Source organism: Ambystoma mexicanum, chromosome 13 (assembly GCF_040938575.1).
Source record: "Ambystoma mexicanum isolate Mex_15411 chromosome 13, UKY_AmexF1_1, whole genome shotgun sequence".
Lineage (NCBI taxonomy): Eukaryota > Metazoa > Chordata > Amphibia > Caudata > Ambystomatidae > Ambystoma > Ambystoma mexicanum.
The window spans coordinates 233,249,179-233,269,114 of NC_090938.1; positions in this window are offsets into that span (position 1 = coordinate 233,249,179).

The following is a 19,936-nucleotide window of genomic DNA, read 5'->3' on the forward strand; positions in this document are numbered from 1 at the left end:
TTAGCCGTTTGGGATTCAATGTTTAAAACACTGGTGCTTATTTTCCTCCAATTTTCTTTTAATCCAGTTTTAGCAACCAATGGCCACATTATAAGAGTTTTGCCTTAGACACCCAACAGAGAAACCCCTTTGACGCATCTTCTGTATTTGTCATAGGAGTCTGAAAGCCTGGGTTAGTTGCTGACTGATGGCGACATGCCTATAGAGGCTGTACTACTAAGCTCCTGTTCTCCCATGCATAATGGTGCCCATAGAAGGGGCTTCAGTTGATCTCTTTGCTTCTAAGAAGGCCGCACTTTAGGTTGCAGTTTTACCTCTTTCAGAAAGAGCTGTATTAAGCAATAATCTTTTTATGAAATGGCAATGAAACTCGCCCCTCCCATATACATCTCTGCTGTAACAACAAAATGCTATTGTTGTATATTTTTCTGAATTGGTTTGTGTTCTTAACCCAAGGTGGTATCTTTGTGAATTAACCTTTGTGCTAGTGAGAATAGAACACAATTTATGCTAAGCATCAGCCTCTGTTAATGTTTTAGTTGTACCTACTGGAATAAAGGTTTTAACTAGCCGCTTTGTTTAGTTAAACATCCATGTCTATCCTTTTATGTTGACAAATTTGTATTCCCAAAGGAACATGTCATTTGTTTTGTGAGATTTAATGTCTGCAGTAATTGCGAAGGTGTTCAAAATGTGTTACTGTAATTTGCGTGCAAAAAAAACAGAAGATGTTAATATGCAATTGTAATGGAAACAAAGGAGTGGTTCATTGCAAGGTACAAATTACATTCAGAGTTCCTGTCACTTTCTTTTGTTCCAGGGAAGCATGGGATGGCGTTCCAGGGTCGCTGCCCCTTTAACTCATCATGTGGCACTCAGATGTTTTCAGTTTCAACTCCCAGCAGCCTTAACAAACATTTATTGGAGAAAGATCATGAGGTTCAGTCCCAAAAAATCTGGAGGGCCATGTGTTCAATAACCATTTCCATGCAGACCTCTCCAGACCACAGATGCTCCTTTTTGCAACCTACCATCATCTTATCTTGATTGTACACATGGTGCTACCTTCCCTCTCAAGAAGCCTCCAAACCTAGAACCCTCCGATCCTCTCAGCCCAACCTCAGTTTTAGATAAAGATGTTTTAGGTGAATTCTGACATATTAGCATGAATGTCCACACCTGTCAATTGATGTTTTAGGTGAAAACAAATTAAAACAATGGCATTTAATTTAAATATTTGATTATTTTGCTGCATATCATTTCTTCGTTTTATTTAGTGCTACTGCAACCAGGAAAGAATTCAAGCTTCTTAGAACCATGAAGAACTGTTTTGGAGGGCCAGTACGTACAGGGGAAGTTATTCCTGGGTGTAAATATAAGCTAGGTTTTGTAGGGAATGATGGGTGAAAAGGGAGCGGATATAAACATTTAGCTATGCAATGGATTTGGAGGGTTCATTCGCTGCAGGAAAAGCTCCTTGTTTGACTACATTTGGTCCAACGGTGGCCATGTACAGGTTGCTTCCCTGTAGGTGGAAGATGCATGGCCACTAACTTCTAGTCACTCGTTCTGGCTGCTGAACATATGAAAGGGATGCTAGATTTTGATAATTAATGGCTCACTGACAATTACTTTTTTGTCAGATACATAAGCCATACTAAAGTGGCACTCTTTACCACATGAAGAGCCATAGAAAATGTGTATTTTTTCAATGATCCTGAAGATGAGAACCTACGAGTGGAGCCAAGAAATGGAAGATGACCAGAGAAGAGTTTGGTTGTTGTGAAGAGAGTAATTAAAGTGGCGCACACGCAGGAAGTCAAGCTGGAGAATGTTGGGGAGTATGTGTTGGAGCAAGTGAAGTGGCCGAGACAGCAAGTATAACACACACAGCTAAGGTGCCAAGAGACTACTATGCTGCTGACCCACTTATGGAAAGCAATCTGGCACAGTTAACCAGTCCACAAGAGAACCTCTGAGAAGCTGAGTCAATGCAAAAAAAAAAATCAATCAGACTCACAAACAAGCTTGCAGTGCAAAAGGTTGCTGTTGGCTTGGAAGAAAGTGAAAAATGCTGTTCCTGCAGCACCTCAGATACTGAAAAGGTCACAAAAGGAGAGCGTCCAGAATGAAACTCCAAGGGCACATGCTGAACGCAGGTTTAGAGGAGCTGCAAATTTAATCAAACAGTTGAAGGAGAACAAAGGAGAATACACAGACAGGAAAAGGAGTTGGCCGTTGTTCTAGCACACTAAAAGCCTAGCTCAGCGGCACTGATGAGCAAAGAGAACCAAATGAGTTGGATGGTTGCCATTTATGGTTCTAACAATTCTAACTATGCATAGAAAAGAAGAGCCAACTTGGTGTAAAATAAATACAAATAAAAAAAAAAGCTCTAGCTGGAGAGTTGCAGGTTGCAAATCCCTTCACAATGAGGACCGAGGAAATATTTCATGTTGGAGTTGTTCTTATGGCTGGGTGATGTGCATGGAAGGATTCACCCCCTCAGCTGTCAAACTCTGCCAGTCCCTGGGCTTCATTGTTGACAGTAACCTTTCCTCCATAGCCAAGAAAGCACAAACTGCATGGATACAGATCCACACACTAGGCCAAATAAAACCCTTAATTCCCTCCCAAATTAATTTTGTATTCGGGTCCAAGCCCTCGTTATCTAGTACATTGTTGTGGGAAATGCCCTCCTTAGTGGGCACAAAACTGCACCCATTTCTCCCCCATTAGAGTTGTCCGCCAATTCGACTCATTCCATGCACTGGCTCCCCCTCATATTCAAAACTGCATGTACCGCTTACAAAGCAGTCTCAAATGGAACACCAAAATACTTGGTGATTAAACTCCAAAGGCTCTCACACCTCACATAGCAAAACAATCAAAATGTTGGAGTCAAACCTAGCCTGAAAATAGATTTGCCCGCATTCCTTCTGTCATGGCCGACCATCTGGAACTCCATCCAGGTAGAGTATCGAAATGCCCCCACCAGCCTGCAATTCAGCAAAATGTTAAAAACATGGCCCTTTCAGCAATACCTCCTCGACGAATACAAATTCCTCTCTCCTTCCACCAACAATACTACGCTACTGTATAAAATGCCAAGCCCCGTTCTGGCACCCTGCTGTTAGAAAGCACTGGGTTCACGCTATCAGCAATAGAATAAAATAATTTCTCAGTCGTCCAGCACGTTGACCCATAAAACGGAAGTAAAATCAAAATTACAGATTCTGGCACAAACTTCTAATTAGTACAGTGGGATGACACTGCTAAGTGAGAAACAAGAAAATTGTTAAATGTGGTTTAGATATTCCAAGAGCACAATTCGGAGGTGTGGATGGGAGAAGAAAAAGCTAAGTAGAGTTTGACTGGATGTAACTTTTCTTTTAAAAACTGTAGGTGCTAATAGGACGGAAGAAAACTGAATCCCGAAGAAGTGTGGGCCCCAGCATGAGACGAAGCAGCAAAGAGGTGCTGAGAATAACTAAAACATGGGGCTGTTAGATATATTTTCTAGAGGAGTTACACCTGTCTTGTGGTTCATTATTATAGTGATGCATTGGTGGATTCCCTTTATAGTGGTAAACTCTTGTCAGAATATAGTCTAACACTTGCCCTTTTTATCCCAGCGTTCTTCACAATACCAAATACTGGATGTAATTACACTTCATTTGGGATGGTACCCCACCTCTCAACACCTTATTTATGATGTTGATGGTATGCTCTAGCAGCCAAAGTGTAAAACCTATCATATAAACAAGTAATTTTATACGCACACATCGTACACCCCTAAGCTCACTTACTAGGAAAAGCAAAAGCCTACTTCAGATTTTACCACCTATGGTAAAATAGGCCTAGTCCATGTGAAATCTCTGTCTCTGTGCTAATGAGCACAGTCATGGAATGAAAACTGAAATCACTTGTTTTAAGTTTCTAATTTGATATACTAATGAGATTCAAAAGTGTTCAGATAAAATACATTGTGCGATACAAGCCATGTGTACATAAGAATGTGAAATATTTTACATCAAAATATTCACACACATTAATGGACTTCACTGAGCATTATCTTCCAAATCCTTGTACACGAGGAAATTGGCAGGAGATGCAGTTTGAGAGAGGGAGAAAAAAATCACAACAGCAACGCAACTTCATTCATTAACATTTGAAATAGTATTTGCTTCACACATTAATACACATTGCACATGAAAACATTCTGCTAACCCGGTCTTATTCCTGGCCAAACATTCTGCTAGCACCTCAAATTTACTGTAATTACCTAGATCAGAAGGCGATACTTCTGGTCCAACTTGGCAAGGAATCCGGGGGTCACGCAGATAACCCAGTGAGCAGCCCCTCCACTTGAGATTCTGTCAGCCTGCCAGCTTGCTGCAAATCGCTGTCCCTTTATATAGGATCTCAGCCTAGCTCTCGTAAAGCTTTGCCTCCCAAGAGGTTCCTGCATGTCTGTCAGCACACCCACTCGCAGTTCCTTTTATGACCTCCCGCTGCCACTCTAAAGGAATCCTTCCCCTCTACTAGATCATACCACTTCATCCGTCCTGCCCAGTATTGTTCCCATTGAGCTAAACTACAAATGTAAGATCTTCTTCCTGTCAAACACAATGGTGTTCATTAGCAGCGCATATTTCATATTTCGCAGCTTGCCACAAACTGCTGCTATGTTGCACGTTTGAAAAACCTCATTGCATGAAGCCACACAGCTCCTTCTTGCACTCAAACCTCATTGCAGAAGTGCACTTTGCAAAACCGTTTTTCAAGTTATTTCATCAGGACCAATTTGCATTAATTTATATTAAGGACATGTTATAGGTTACTGGGAAGGGGGTTAGCCTTTTAGTTTGTTAGTATTTAGCTGTAGTGCAAGCCAGTTAAATGAAATATCCTGAAATAAAACACTTTTAAACAAGTACTCTCTGTGAGGATGTGTGCATTTCCACCTGGTGCGTGCGCCACCTGCAATTGCCATTGCTTGCTGTGTTTCTATTCCCTGTCTCTTCATAAGCCCACTAACACTACATGTGCATGCTAAGATAATAGACCCCTCTAACACATCTATTTCTACATATTCCATCCTTTTTCTTTTTTTTTCTTTTTACTGCCAGGATCCAGCGGAAATTACTGCAGGAAAAACATCAAATGCTTTCAAATGAATGTGCTGATCCCAATTAAATTACCCATACCTGAAAATAGATATTGTATAGATTGAAATCCAGGCATCAGAAAGGTATGTACATACACCCCTCCCCCCGCCCCAAAGGTTTGAACAATTATCATTCCCACTCCTAGAGACAGTAACTATTTTTTTTTTCCAAAATTAATTTTATTAATCTTTTGCATGTGCATGATATCAAACAGAATGCCAGCGACCATTTAGATCGCAAAAGAAAATGAACAGGCATATTTTGTCCAACTTTTTAACAAATTAAACAAATTAAACTCCCCTATCCCCCACCCCTTCCCCTCCCCCCCCCCACCCCCTTCCCTCTAGAGAGACAAAGGGTTTCAGGCAGTATTCATCTAGTCAAAGGCATTTAGAACAACATGGTTTTTGGTTCTGCTGCTGGGTTCCAGTCTTTTGTAGACCTCATGAAACTGAGCCCACTCCATTTCCCTGCTCGGGGATAGTTCGTGGATCGCTCCTGTGGTGGTTTCCATGTCGAAGAGTTCTCTGGCTTTTCATGCCTAAATTGTTTCGGACGGGAGAGTCTCGGCTTTCCAGCTGATTGTAATACAGATCCTCGCCGCAAGTAGAAGGAAGTGGGTCATTTGGGGGACTTAAATCCATCTCTCTTCTTGGTCTTCAAGTCTGAACAAGACTAGTTTGGGGTCCATGTCCCTTGGTATCCTTTCTATGTTCCTTATCCATGCCAGCACTTCCCTCCAAAACGTTTGCGACACGGGGCATGACCACCACATGTGCCAGTAGTCAGCTGCTGATCGCCCCCCCCCCCTCCAGCACAGCGGGCTAGTCTGACTGAACATTTTGGAAAGTCTCATGGGGTCATATTGCCATCTATGCAATAGTTTAAGACCATGTAGCTTGTACTGCACCTAAATTGAGGTTTTTGTAGGCTGTTCCACACATCTTTGACCACAACTGTTCTGACATTAATGGGCCCATGTCTTTCTCCGATTTATTTCCTGAGGCTTTTCAAGGTTGCTTTTTTGCTCCGTAATCGGGGTTCCATACAAGCGCGAGGTACGGCCTTTACTCGAGAGGTATCCTTTCGAAATTAGTGAGATCTATTTGAAAATATGATTTCCATGTTGGTGCTGTGAGCACCCCTTTCAGTTGCAGGTACATGAACGTCCGGAGAGGGTCCAGCTGGCAGCCTGTGTCTAAATCCTGGATTGGTATGCATCCCTCTCGCTTTACAAACTGTCCAACTCTCTCGAGGCCTGCTTCATACCATCCTTGTTAGCGTCTGGGATCTTGGATTCTGTCTCTGATTGGGGGAGCCCAGATACAGCTCATGGGGAAGGCCATTCCATTTTCTTCTTATTTCACCACGTGGTCAGGAGTGGACCCATTGCAAAGTGACTTTTTATGCTGTTCGGGAATACTTTTTTGGGGGCCAAGAGCCATTCGCCCAGTGTTACGGGTCTAAGTAGATGATTTTAGATGGCCACCCATTGCTTCTGTTCGTCTCTTCTCAGATGTGGGATAATAGCTCGGAATTGGGCTGCTCGATGGTATGTGTAGGGGTCCAGCAGCCCGGTTCCTCCCTTCTCCTTTGGCTGGATCAGGGTGTCATATGTGATTCATTGTTTCTTGCCTTGCCACAGGAACTACATAAATATAGTTTTCAATTCGGCAAAGTGTGATTGGGGGGGACAGCGATGGGCAGCATGTGGTATTGGTACCATGATATTGTGAGTTTGCCCCATCTATTCAGGTCAGGTCGAGCAGTAATGGAGGCAGATTTGCTTTATAAAGGTCCTCAAAACCTTGGGTAATTTTGATCCACAAATATTTTAGACTTTGCTGTGTGCTGGGTATTCCGCATTTTAGTTGTGTGTCCGGCTCCCGGGTTTACTGTGGCTTTGTATGTAAAAAGGGAAGATTTTTCCTCATTCACCTTCAGCCCTGCCCACTTTCCAAACTCTTTCAGCGTATGCAGTAATTCTGGTATTGATGTGTTAGGATGAGCCAGGAAGAGCATGATAGCCTCGGGGAACATGGCTAGTTTGTGCTCTGTGTTGCCCACCGCAATGCCCTTTATGGCAGGGTTACTCCTTATTATATTGCCAAGCGGTTCAATTGAAAGGGCATAGAGGAGTGGAGACAGGGGGCAGCCCTGCCTGGTACCCCTGGATAGGGGGAATTCCTGTGATAGGCTGTTGTTCACCACTACTCTGCCTCTGGGGTTCTTATATATTGCTTGCACTCCCGTTAAAAGTCTGTTGTGCGCTTTATAAATGCAAATAAATACAAAACGAAGGCCTGGTGCACAACTTCAATGATGAACAAATACCTATCGAAGGTGTCATGGAGATTGACATAAAGATAGGGAAGCAACGGAAGAGACAGGAAGTATTTATCACATCCATCAGCGAAATGCCCTTTCTCATAGGGGTGAATTTCCTGAAGATGTTGTCGCCCCTCATGGATGGGGTAAATGGGGTATTATGGTCCCTAGCCAAAAAACCATAGAGGCCTAAGAAAATCATCACGCAAAACCACAATGTAAGAGAATGCCATACTGTGGCCAAGTCAGAAAGTGCAGTGGAAGTATACCTTCAGAATGGCTGTGTGCCAAGTGTCACTACCATTCTGGTGTGTCTGGGTGAAATGCGGGGTGAAAAAGAAAAGCAGTGTCTGGAGATTTATTTGGACCCCAAGAAAAATTGCAAACAGAAATAGATGAAGACACATTGCGCTTTTATCTAAAGGAAGAGAAATGCAAGCCAAATGTCACTCCAGAGATAAACACAGAAAAACACATTTCAATACTTTCTGAAATACACATGGGAGATGGGCACCCATGAACCCCTATACATGTATATGGGCATTCTGAAATGATAGAAGCCACCGTAGCACTCGAACATGAAAGAAGTTTCATTAATGAGAAAGTACTCGAGCAGATAATTGACAGGGAGGAGATCCCAAAATTCAGAATAAAGAATCAACACATAATTGGTTTGGATGATCCGGAGTCAGGGCAAATGGTTGTAGCAAGATGCATGTTAAAGATCACAGTTGGTCCTAAGAGTATCCATCGCAATGCGTGGATCGTGAGCGGGACACAAAATACATTTTACTTTGGAAATGACATGCACAGAATGTATATGGTGTAGACTTTCTAAATCAGAAGGTGTGGTCCAGATGAGGTGCTGCTGCACCTGAATTTGAGGACAAAAGACAAGCTTTCATTGCGCGCAGATGGCACCATATGAACTTGAATTGCAGTTGAGAAAGGAAGTTACCTTTCCTGCATTCACCAGGCAAGTTACAATAGCGTTAAAATACAGAAAGGGACAACAATTATGTGATGCATTTGTAGGTCTAGATGAATCCATGAGGTAGCAAGGGCTAGAATGCGAATATACACCTCGGGCAGCTACTCACCTTGGAAGCAAGACAACACAGAGCACCACAGGCTCGATCCCCGGGTCTGCGCTTAGAAACCTCTGGGTATTAAGTGTGTTATAAATAACCTTTCATATCATATCACTGATAAAGATTGGGGTTGGGCCCATTAAAATTTTGGTAGACAAAGAATGGCAGGATATTCATTTAGAAGAGAATTCGGCGATCGGAATGGCAATACAGAAATCTTATTTTAATGCAGACTTCAGTAATGCAGTAATTGGGAACATCCCTGAAAGGTATGTGACTGCGCAGGGTGAGTTGCCAGAATGTATTTATTTATTCCGTTTGATTACACGCCCAAACCCTACGGTATCACACCGTAAGTTACATATATCTTCGTTTTCATGTCAGGGTTGCATACAAATTGTTTTGCAAAGTTACATACATGTATTTGGCACAGTCATATATACAGCTTGGATATATATCATTATTCTTTGCAGTTGTCTTAAGATACTGAGAGGGTGACCTGAAGAGCTGGATATGTTTTGAGTTGTTTTTTTAACTTTGGTAAGGAAACTTCATTGGACAGGTGAGGCAGGAGTAAATTCCAGATGTGGGGTGTTGCAATGGGGAAGCTGGTGTTGCCCGCTCTTGTGGTGGTGAAGCGTTGGATGAGTAGCTGGGTATTGTCATTGGATCTGAGTGTTCTGGGCGAGGTTCTTTGTGTGATGCAGCTATTGAGGTAAATGGGGGCATCATCAAGTAGGCATTGTTGGGTGGTGGTAAGAGTTTTGTGGAGGATTTGTGCGTGCACTGGGAGCCAGTGTGCAGCTCTTCTATGTTGTGTGATGTGTTCTCTTCTCTTGATGCCCAGTGCTGCTCTGAGTGCTTTGTTTTGTAGGAGTTGGAGTTTGGTTAGGTTATTTTTTGAGGTACCTAGCAGTAAGATGTTGCAGTAGTCTATTTTTGTTAGGATGAGGGCTCTAGCAAGAGTTAGGCAGTTGCCCGTAGATAGGAGAAGCCTACTTAGAGTAATGAGTTTGGCGTTATAGGCTGTTGAGGAGGCGAGCGCGCTGATGTCAGTGTTCATGGTGAGGTTGGAGTCCAGGTGTACTCCTAATGTTTTGACTTTGTGGGAGATGAAGGTGTAGTCTGGGTGGAGTTTGCTGAGTCTGGTCGGGGGACCAATTATGAGGAGCTGTTTTTTTCTCCATTAAGGCAAAGGCGGTAATTCGCCATCCAATTTTGGATAATGGAATAGATGGTGTTGATGGTGACCGTGTCCTGTTCCAGGTTGCCCGTTAAGGGGATGAGGATCTGTGTGTCGTCGGCAAAGTTTTTGTAAATTACTCTCATGGCATCTAGTGCGGCAAAGAGTAATTTGGTGTAGGGGTTGTATAGGGTGGGGAGAGACCGGAGCCTTGTGGTACCCCTAGTGGTACAGCGATAGGGTTGCTGCCACTTCTCTTAGGGTGACTCTTGCGGTGCGGTCGGAGAGGAAGGATTTTATCCAGTCCGTGGCCTTCTGGGAGAAGTGGAAATTGGTGGAGAGTGGTTGACATAGTTTGTCATTTTCAACCAAGTCACACCGCTGAGAGGTCTAGTAGTATAGGATGCATTATTTACTGGAGTCCCTGAGAGTGTCCATCTGTTTTTTTAGATCCAGGAGGGCGGTTTCAATACTGTGGTTGGGGCGGAAGCCTGATTGTCTTTCTCCTAGTAAGTGGTTTTGTTCAAGATGTGATTGTACTTGGGTATAGGCTATTTTATCGATGATTTTGAGGAGAAATGGCACTGTTATTGGCCTGTAGTTAGTGGGGATGGTTGGGTCTAGCAATGGTTTTTTGAGTAAGGGTGTGACCCAAGCTACTTTGATGGATGCTGGTATTTCAGTGGAATTAAAGGACTCATTTACAAAGCTAGTGATGGTGGGGGCTAGCATGGAGGCGCAGTATTTAATTACTTTGGCTGGAGTACTGTAACCTTTACAACTGGAGGGCTTAAGTGATGCTATAGTTTTGAGGACTTGCTCAGGGGTTACTTGTGTAAAGTGGAATTCTGGTGCATCCGAGCTAGTAATCCTGATGTGGGGGGGGGGGGTGTAGAGTAAAGCTCTAGTTGTTTTTTTTTGCACAGCTATTTTGTTTTGGAGTATGGTCACTTTGGAGGATAGAGCGTCCTGATTTTTTCTTTGCTCGGGATTATGGTGCTGGTGGGAAAGGTAGGGGATTCTAGTTCTCTAATAATAGTGAATAGCTCTTTAGTGTTGGAGGCTGCGGCTGCTATACGGTCATTAGGGTGAGCTTGCGCGCATTTCTGACCTGGATGGGTGGAGGATTACAGGTTTTGGTAGCGTGGTCTGTATCTAAGTTTATTTTGAAGTTAATAAGGCAATGGTTGGACCAGTACAAATTAAGGACATCTGTTATGGATACTGTGGTGTTTAAGGTTGAGTATCCAGTCGAGGATTCTGCCTTTGGCGTGGGTGGGGGTGTTCACTATTTGGGAGAATTGAATTTCCTGAAATGCCTTTTGGCATGCTGCTGATTTAGTGTCTGCGGGGTCATTGTAGCCTAAATTGAGATCCCCTAGTAGGATATTTTTTGTTTTAGTATGTGTATAATTAAAAGTGGTAGGTCTATGTCTGGTTTGCTAGGGGCGCTCGGCGTTCTGTAAACTATTAGAAAGTTGATCGTTTCATGATGGTTGATGGCTAGTTTAAGGGAGAGGGTTTCGTATCCACTAAGTGTTTGTTTTACATTCCCTAACCAGTAACCATGTTTTGTGGATGATGGCCACTCCTCCACCTATGGCGTCAGGGCGATCTGTTCTGAGCAGGGTGTATTCGGTGGGGATGGCCAAAGTGATCTGTGGACCCGAGGCAGAATATAACCAGGTTTCAGTGATCACTAAGAAGTCAAGTTTAAACTCTAGAATACAATTGTGTGTCTCGATTGCATGTGCACCAGGGGATCTGACATTTAGTAAGCCTCCTATGAGTGGCTGTCTGGTATTGGGAGAAGTGGGTGGGATGGGTGGGACTGATGATAGCTTTGGTGTTAAGAGGGGGGGGGGGGGGAGTATGGTAGGAATGGTTGTCTGCTGGTGTCTGGCGATTGCGTTGTTTTGGCAATTATGGGTGATGAGGTAGTGTTGAGATGGCAGTGGGGGGTGTTGGGTATAGATTGGGAGGTGTTGGAGATGGGTGCGTGCTGAGAGTCTGGAGTTTCTTTTAGTGACAGCGGTGATCATAGTTGTAGTGGCGTATGTAGTTCCAGATGAGAGGCGTGTGTGATGAGTGCTTCCTAGTATAGGGCCGGTTTTGGCATGGGGTTGTGGTGTAATCGTAAATGCTGGCTGGTTGGTTGGTTGGGGAGGAAAGGTGTGGGGCAAGGCAGAGGATGGTGTCTAGAGCAGAAAATATGTGCCAGGCCAGTCTTATAGTGTATGAATGCTCCATTAGAGCAGGTTGTGTTAACGAGGCAGTCATTTGTTTGGAGACTCAAGAGGTTGATGGCGGGTTTGGCGGTGATGGTGTTAAAAGGCATGTTTTGATGTGGTATCGCTCTGTATAAGAGGAAGATAAGAGGGCTGAGGATGGCCAGGATGGTGTAGCTCGGGCGGGGGGGGGGGTTGGGGCTCTCGCAGGGGTGTGGTCTATGCTGTTATGGAGGAGTTTAAGTCAGAGACTGGTGTTTACCTGAATGCTGTAAAGCGTGGGTTGGCATTGGGGCGCGTATGGAGGTGATGCTGGTGGTGTTATAGAGGTGCACTAGTTGGGCTGTGATTGCGGCTGGTGTATGGCTGCTGGGTGTGGGTTAGCAGAATGTTTTTACATGTGTGTGACTTTGCTAAGTGCTAAAGGGACCAAAGATCAGTAATGTCTGTTGTGACACAGGCTAGGTAGGAGTAGGCTAGTGCGCTCCTAGGCTAGGTCCTAAATGGGCTATTTGGGGGCCTCTGCTAGGTCAGGTGAGTGCTAAATCGAGGTGAAAAATGGCATGCGCATGCTAAATAGTAATAGGCATTTGCAAGCTATCATGTTAAATAGTAATAGGCAGTTGCAAAAATGGGCTAGATCAGTATGGGATGTTACAGCCACATGCTAGGTAATAATAGGCAGTTGCAGTCTAACATACTAAATAGTAAAAAGCAGTTGCAAACTAACATGCTAAGTGGTAAAAAGGCAGTTACAAGTTATCATGTTATATAGCAATAGGCAGTTGCAGAGATGGGCTAGGTCAATGTGAGATGTTGCTGACACGTGCTAGTTACGGTCTTATGCTAAGTCAATATGAGCTATTGCATGCACGTGCTAAATAGAGGTTGGCAGATGCAATCCTAGGTTAGATCGGTGAACAATATTTCAGGCACATGCTACATATGAGTGAGCCGCTACCAGCCTGGGCTGGGTCAATGCTTTCTAGGACACTTAGTATGCTAACATTTCATGTACTAATATAGGGCGTCGGAGGCACATTGTAACAGCGCAATGGCAAAGTGACACTTGAAACACACACTGGGTCAGGATAAGTTGAGACAGGATCTTGCTGGGCAATTCATTGTGAGCAGTTTTAGGAAAGTACTGTGGTGTGCACAGTGAACGTTCGGAGGCTTCTGGGCTAATTCCTTGTGGTGTATGGTAGACAGCCCACAAGGTGTTGCTGCGTGCACAGTCAAAAAGGAGGAAATCGAAGGGCAGCACACGCCTTTATGGGAACTGGAGCAACACCTGAGCTGCTTCTGTGGGTTTTTGTAGGTGCTTGGGGATGGTGAGTCAGTGTCCGGGAGAGCTCGGCTCGGATGCTCGGTGTGTGGGCGTGTGTTTTGGGAGCGGGATGGTAGTTGCCGTGCTAGGCAGGGTTGGAAGGTATATAGATGGGAGACCGAAGGTTACCTTACATCGGGATTATTCTCTCCGCTTCTCCAGGCTTAGACCGGATCAGACAGGTCACAAGGCCTTGGTGGTCGGGGCCTTTGTGGGAGAGGCCGGCTTCACCTGCCGGCGAATCACGATAGGGCAATGATGCTGATGGCAGCCAATCGGCAGCAGGGTTCTGGCAGCAGGGTAGGCAACCAAATACGGAAATTATACGATGCAAGAATCCTTGGAGTTCAATCTGTGTCTCCTTATGAGTCAAGTGAAATGGTGTGCAGTCATGAAGATGATTGCATCCTATTTGAATTAAATGAGGCTAAAACTGAAAAGCATCATATTGAAATGGAAGTCAATTTTCCAAAATATTTAAAAGTGTTGGCTCTCCAAAGTGATACAGCCACGCGGTTGGGGGGGGGGGGGAAGTACAGACTTCCTGGAGTTCTCTAAAATGGTAGAAGAGCAAATTTAGGCTGCAGATGCGTGCACCAATGAAGAAGAAAAAGACCAATTGAGAAAAATATTTATGGAGTTCAAAGAGGTTTTTGCCAAAGACTCATATGATTGTGGATTAACAGATTTGCATGTTGCCACATTACCAGAAGGACATGGTAACCAGAAGGACATGGTAGGGAAACAGTATTTGTGCGACAATATAGGTTGCCCCAGGCATGTTTGGAATCACTAGCTGAAGTAAATACACATTTAGAATCAAGAGGAATCATTAGGCCCATTCATAGCACATCAAACATTCTCATATTAGGTGTTTGTGCGCAGATCTACGTGAATTGAATAAAAGGGTACCTGTTTAAAGGTGGCCACTTCCATTTATTGATCAGGGTCTTGCACAGATTCACGCGTCAAAGGTGTTTACCACGTTAGATCTTACAGCTGGATACTGGTGTGTACCACTGTCTGAAGATATCCAAAAATGCTTTGTATTTTCTTTTGACAAATCCCAATATGTTTGGTCCCAAACACCTTTTGGATATGTCAATAGTGGGAGTGAATTTGGGATATTCCTCCTACCCTCACCTGCGAGGCCAAGAACCTCAGGGTCATCTTTGACTCCACCCTTTCCTTCTCCGCCCACATCTCTGAGGTCTCTAAAAAGTCAAATTTCCGACTGCACCTCCTCAGAGGTACTCTGCCTTTCCTCTCCCTTCCCCCAGAAGCTCATGGTATCTCAAGCTCTGGTTCTCTCTAGCTTGGACTATTGTAACAGCCTCTATCTAAATCTACCTGCCTCTACTCACCGCCCTCTGCAACTAATCCAGAACAGGACTGGGAGACATGTCCTTGACCTCAAGCCCTGGGATCGTATCTCTCCAGCTCTGAAATCTCTCCACTGGCTCCCAGTGGATGCAAGGATTAAATTAAAAACCCTCTGCATTGTCCACAAGGCTTTCTGGGGCATGGGGCCAAAATACCTTCAGCTATCCCTCTGCAAATACCTCCCCTCTCTAGCTCTTCACTCCTCTACCTCCAACTCACTCAGGGTCAGTTGTTTTTCTAAGAAACGAGCTGGGGGTAGATCTGTCTTCGGCTGGGGCCTCCCTCTGTAACAGCCTCCCTGCCACTCTAAAACTTGAGGAGAACCATCTCTGGTTCCGGAAGCACCTGAAGACCTTCCTCTTTTCTTCTGCCTTCGCTCCCCCTCTCCCCTGCTGATCTGTTCTCTCTTGGCACCGTGCACCTGGCCACCCTCTGTCTTTTGGGCCCAGGTACCTGCTCATCCTGCCACCCTCCCGCACTGCCTCCGGGCCACCCGTTGCACTGGGGTCTGTATCAGTACCCATACAGCCCCCCTTTTTCTTCCTGCACTTATCAGACCTACCCTGTCTGCTGCCTTAAACCTATCACTTGCAAATTGCTAGCCTCATTACCACTGTTTGTTGCCTTTATTATCTGTTTCTCCTCTGCTTTGCACTTTCCAACTCTCCCCCTTCATGCACTTTTCCCCTCCCCCATGCACTTGCGCGTTCTCAATGTCACTGGGCCTAGTAAGATTGTTGTTTTGTTCTCCCCTGTTCCCCTCCCTTGCCTTGTCGCGCTCTGAAACACTTGTGTATGAGCGCGATAGAAATAAAATATCAATCAATCAATCAAAAAAGGCACTCCCAGATGCAGCAGAAAGGGGGACAATAGTTTATGTGGATGATGTGCTGATTAAGAATGAGAATCTGAAAAGTCATTGCAATGAGATTAGACATGTACTTAGCCAGGTACAGAAGGCTGGAGCAAAAGCATCTTTACAGAAAGCACAATGGTGTAAAAAGAAAGTGAGCTTCTTGGGTCATGAGGTGACTGAGAATGGATTAAACCCACAAAAGAAGAAAGTGGAGGCGATACGTAAATTGAAAGATCCTATCAATCTGAAAGGGTTAAAAAGTTTGTTAGGGATGACAGGTTACAACAGGAAATGTATTGAGAATTATGCAGAGATTACCAACCGTTAACGAGATTGCTAAAGCAGGGTGTACCCCGGAAATGGGAAAAGGAACAATGTGAAGTAGTGGCCAGGCTAAAAGAATGTCTTATGAAGGCGCCATGTCTGGCATATCCCATAAAGAACCAGGATTTCTTTGTAGAGGTAGGATTCACTCATCAATGCATGTAAGCAGTGTTATATCAAAAGCATGATGTGAATAACAAAACTATTGCATATGCCAGCAAGGCCTTGTCACAGGTAGAAACTAAGTTCAGTGAATGTGAAAAAGCACTCCTGACGACCGGTACCCATCTGTGAAAGGTACAGTGAGCAAAAAGCGCGTGCTGCAAACTCTCATTTCAGAGCAGGTTATCATGCCATGTTCTTTCGGGAGAGGAGCGCCTGCTACCTTTTTTGAAATGTCCCATAAAGAACCAGGATTTCTTTTTAGAGGTAGGATTCACTCATCAATGCATGTAAGCAGTGTTATATCAAAAGCATGATGTGAATAACAAAACTATTGCATATGCTAGCAAAGCCTTGTCACAGGTAGAAACTAAGTTCAGTGAATGTGAAAAAGCACTCCTGACGACGGTCTGGGTGTTACAACATTTCCTTCCTATAATTCAAGGGGAAAGAGTAATTATTGAAACAAATCAGCCACCTATGCAGTTTCTCCAAAGTAAGAGAATTAGATCAGGTTTGGCCCAGTCCAGAATTACTTGCTGGACGTTAGCACTTAAGGGTTTTCCGTAGAAGTGAGATATGGACAAAATAAGAAGAGCCCGGTTGCCCAAGGGCTAGCAGATGTGCATGATTGTGCAGCAGAATGTGCATCTGAGGCCACAGAAAAAGAATCAAGTTTGAATGAATTTGAACAATCCCCACACAGAGTTCAATGAAGAGGTATGTAGGGATTTACCAACTGTGCATGTAGATGGTTGTGCAGACCATGCAGAAAATAACACCGAAAAAGAGCTTGTGGCAGGTATAGAAAATATATGGTTTAAATGTGACAATATTCCAAGAGCAAGCATGATTATTGGGCCTAGAAGTAGTCGGGTAGCAGAATTGTCCACTATTTACAAAGCAGCCTCTACAGCAGTAGAAAGCAAACTCAAAAAGTACTAGTAACTGATTCTGATTATGCATGAACTCTTTTTGTAGAATATGTACCTAACTGGAAGGTAAAAGGCATGCTTAACTATAACAAAAAACCAATTAAACATGGCAAGATGATTCAAGCCATAAACAAACTTGTGTCAGAAACATTGGATAAAAATCTGTGGCCATTTGAGGAAGCCAGGTGAGGACAAAGAGGGGAATGACTAGGCAGTACAGTTAGCCAAAATTGGAGCTGTGATGGGAGAGTTGTTTCCTATTGAACACCTGCTTGGTGAAATACAGGTAGATGCGATAACACACTCCAAAAGCAGTTGAGCAGCCTGTGGTGCAATGGTGTTTTGACACTCCCGATCAGGACCTGATCAAAGCACTAACGGAAGACCTGATTTTTAGGCCTATTCTATAATCATCTGTTAGATGCAGAACAACATCTTCTGACTGAAGAATATTATAAAGGGAAAGATGAATTGAGGATGTTGCTAAAAAACAAAAAGAATTAGGTTACGAGATGGACTGATGATTAGAGAGTCTGTGATGGGTCAAGTACAATGGCTGGTGCCCTTGTCATCTCAGTGCTTGATGCTACAACTGCAGGACACAGGTTCACAGAAAACTTTGGACATTTTGAAAGATTATGCTCATTGGCCACACGTGTCCCAAGATGTTGAACTAACACCAGAGGGTGTCTAGTATGTGCACAATTTCAGCCTGCTTCACCTACTCATAGAGCACCATTAATGAAAAGGGGTTTGACCCTCCCATGGTCTGATTTGCAAATCGACTGTCAGGCCTATAAAAAGATCAGCAAGAGGACATCGGTATATGTTAACAGTGGTTTGTTTAATGTCCAAATGGGTGGAGTGCATTGCAGCTCCGGATTGCAGTGCACAAACAGCGGCCACATTACTTGTAAATCACATGTTTTCAAGATTTGGTTTACCTCAAAGGATGGAGTCGGACCGGGGAAATCATTTCACTTGTGCAATGATGACAAAGATATGGCAGAATTTGGGTGTGAAGAGAAAACTACACATTTCCTACCAGCTTTCGTCTTCAGGGGGAGTGGAACAGTGTAACAGGTCAATAGTGGATATGTAAAAGAAATATGTGGCTGAAGCAGGTTCTAGTTGTGTCCTTCAGCATTAATGGCTATTAGGTTGACTACCGCTAAATCAACAAATCTCAGCCCTCATGAAATATTGACAGGAAGAAAAATGGTGCTGCCACAATATTTACTTTACAAGACCAATGAGAAAGTCCTTGTAAATGCATCCACAATTCATGATTATGTGGAAGAATTGAGGAAGCACTTACAACATGCGTTTGCATTTGTGCAGCAGAATTTGGAAAAGGCTGCTGACGGTGCAAAAACTTATTATAGGAAGGCATCTTCAAAAGAGTATGAGGTAGATCGGGTGTATAAGTGGAAAAGCAAGACATATCAGTTTCTTGCAGCGTGGCAAGGGCCATATAAAATTACATACAAGAACTCGCCCGTAGTATATAGGATTGCTAAGAAGGAGAGTGAGTTGACAGTGGAGCAGTTTGTCCATGTTAATCTAATCCAACCTTTCCACCAGAAACATGAGGTGAAGAGGCTTGAGCAAGTTGAGGCTAGTTAAATATTTTTTTTTAAAAATATGGAAGGTTGCCCTAACAAGTGGGCAAATGTAAAAATTACTAGTACATGGACAGTGCCTAGAGATCTTTGTTGTCTGAAGGTACAATGTGGGGATGGGGATGTATTTTTGAAATTGTTGTGGTTGGTTGGCATATTACGTCTCTGATTTGCATATTAATAACAATAGATTTAATTTCAGGTGCTCCAGCATGGCATGTTGTCTATAACTTGCATTAAATAATGATGATAAACTTAATTTCAGATGCTCCAGTGGAAGAGGGAATTAAAAATGTATTGTGCTTGGTACTTAATGTGTCTAGAAAATGAATTGATTTCCTCGTTGGCGTCAGATCCTTGGAGTGCTGGGCCCCTGGAGGATACCACAGGATCGGCGACCACGGGAAAGCCCCCAGGACCCGAAGAAGGCATGAAGATAAGGAGCCCGAAACACCATGGAGAGGACGCCCTCGGAGAAGGTCCCATGGAGTCCTAGGCTGGAGATGTTCTGCTAACAACGGTGCTTTGTGTGATGGTACCACAAACATTCATCAACAAGATATGCCTGATGCATTGTCATGGCCACTTGTCAAGGGGCCAGTCCTTCCTCATCCCCAGGGTCCCTTTGGACCCAGTCCTGGCGCCTCTGGTGCCAGGCTCATTTTATTAAGTGTGCTCTGCACACTCTAGGTGTAGGGTGTGTCCAGCTGGGCGTGGCCATGGAACAGAACTGCAAGGCACGTGCTACAGGCCCAAAGAAGGGCAAAGTGGAGTTTGTAGGCGGAGCTAATGGGAGGGGCCTGAAACAGCCTATATAAGGCCAGCCCATCCACGTGCCATTGCTTCGCGTTATTCTGCTTCCTTCCAAGCAGCATAACGCTCTCCGCTGTACTTACCTGTGCCTCACTGGATTTCACAGCCTCATCTTGGAGATACTCCTGAGAATGCTTCTTACCTGCAGTCTTCTACCCCATCACCGCAAGCGTCTTCACTCCATCGCTGCGGACGCGTCTTACCTGCTGTCAGCCGCTCCATCTCTGGACGCGGATCCTACCTGCTACCAGCCTCTACATCACTGAGTGCGCATCTTACCTGTTGCCAGCTGCTACATCGCTGAGCGCTCCAGCCGCTACATCGCTGAGCGCGGCTCTTACCTGCAAGTCGTTGCGGCCTGTACCAGACTCTTCTTCTTACCTCCATTCCATTACGGTCGTAGCGGAGTCTTCTTTCTAACCGGCATTCCATCACGGTCGGAGTCGGAGACGCCCTCCTGCAACCGCGGATCTTCATCGAGGACCCGAACACCATTCTTCATCGTCGGCC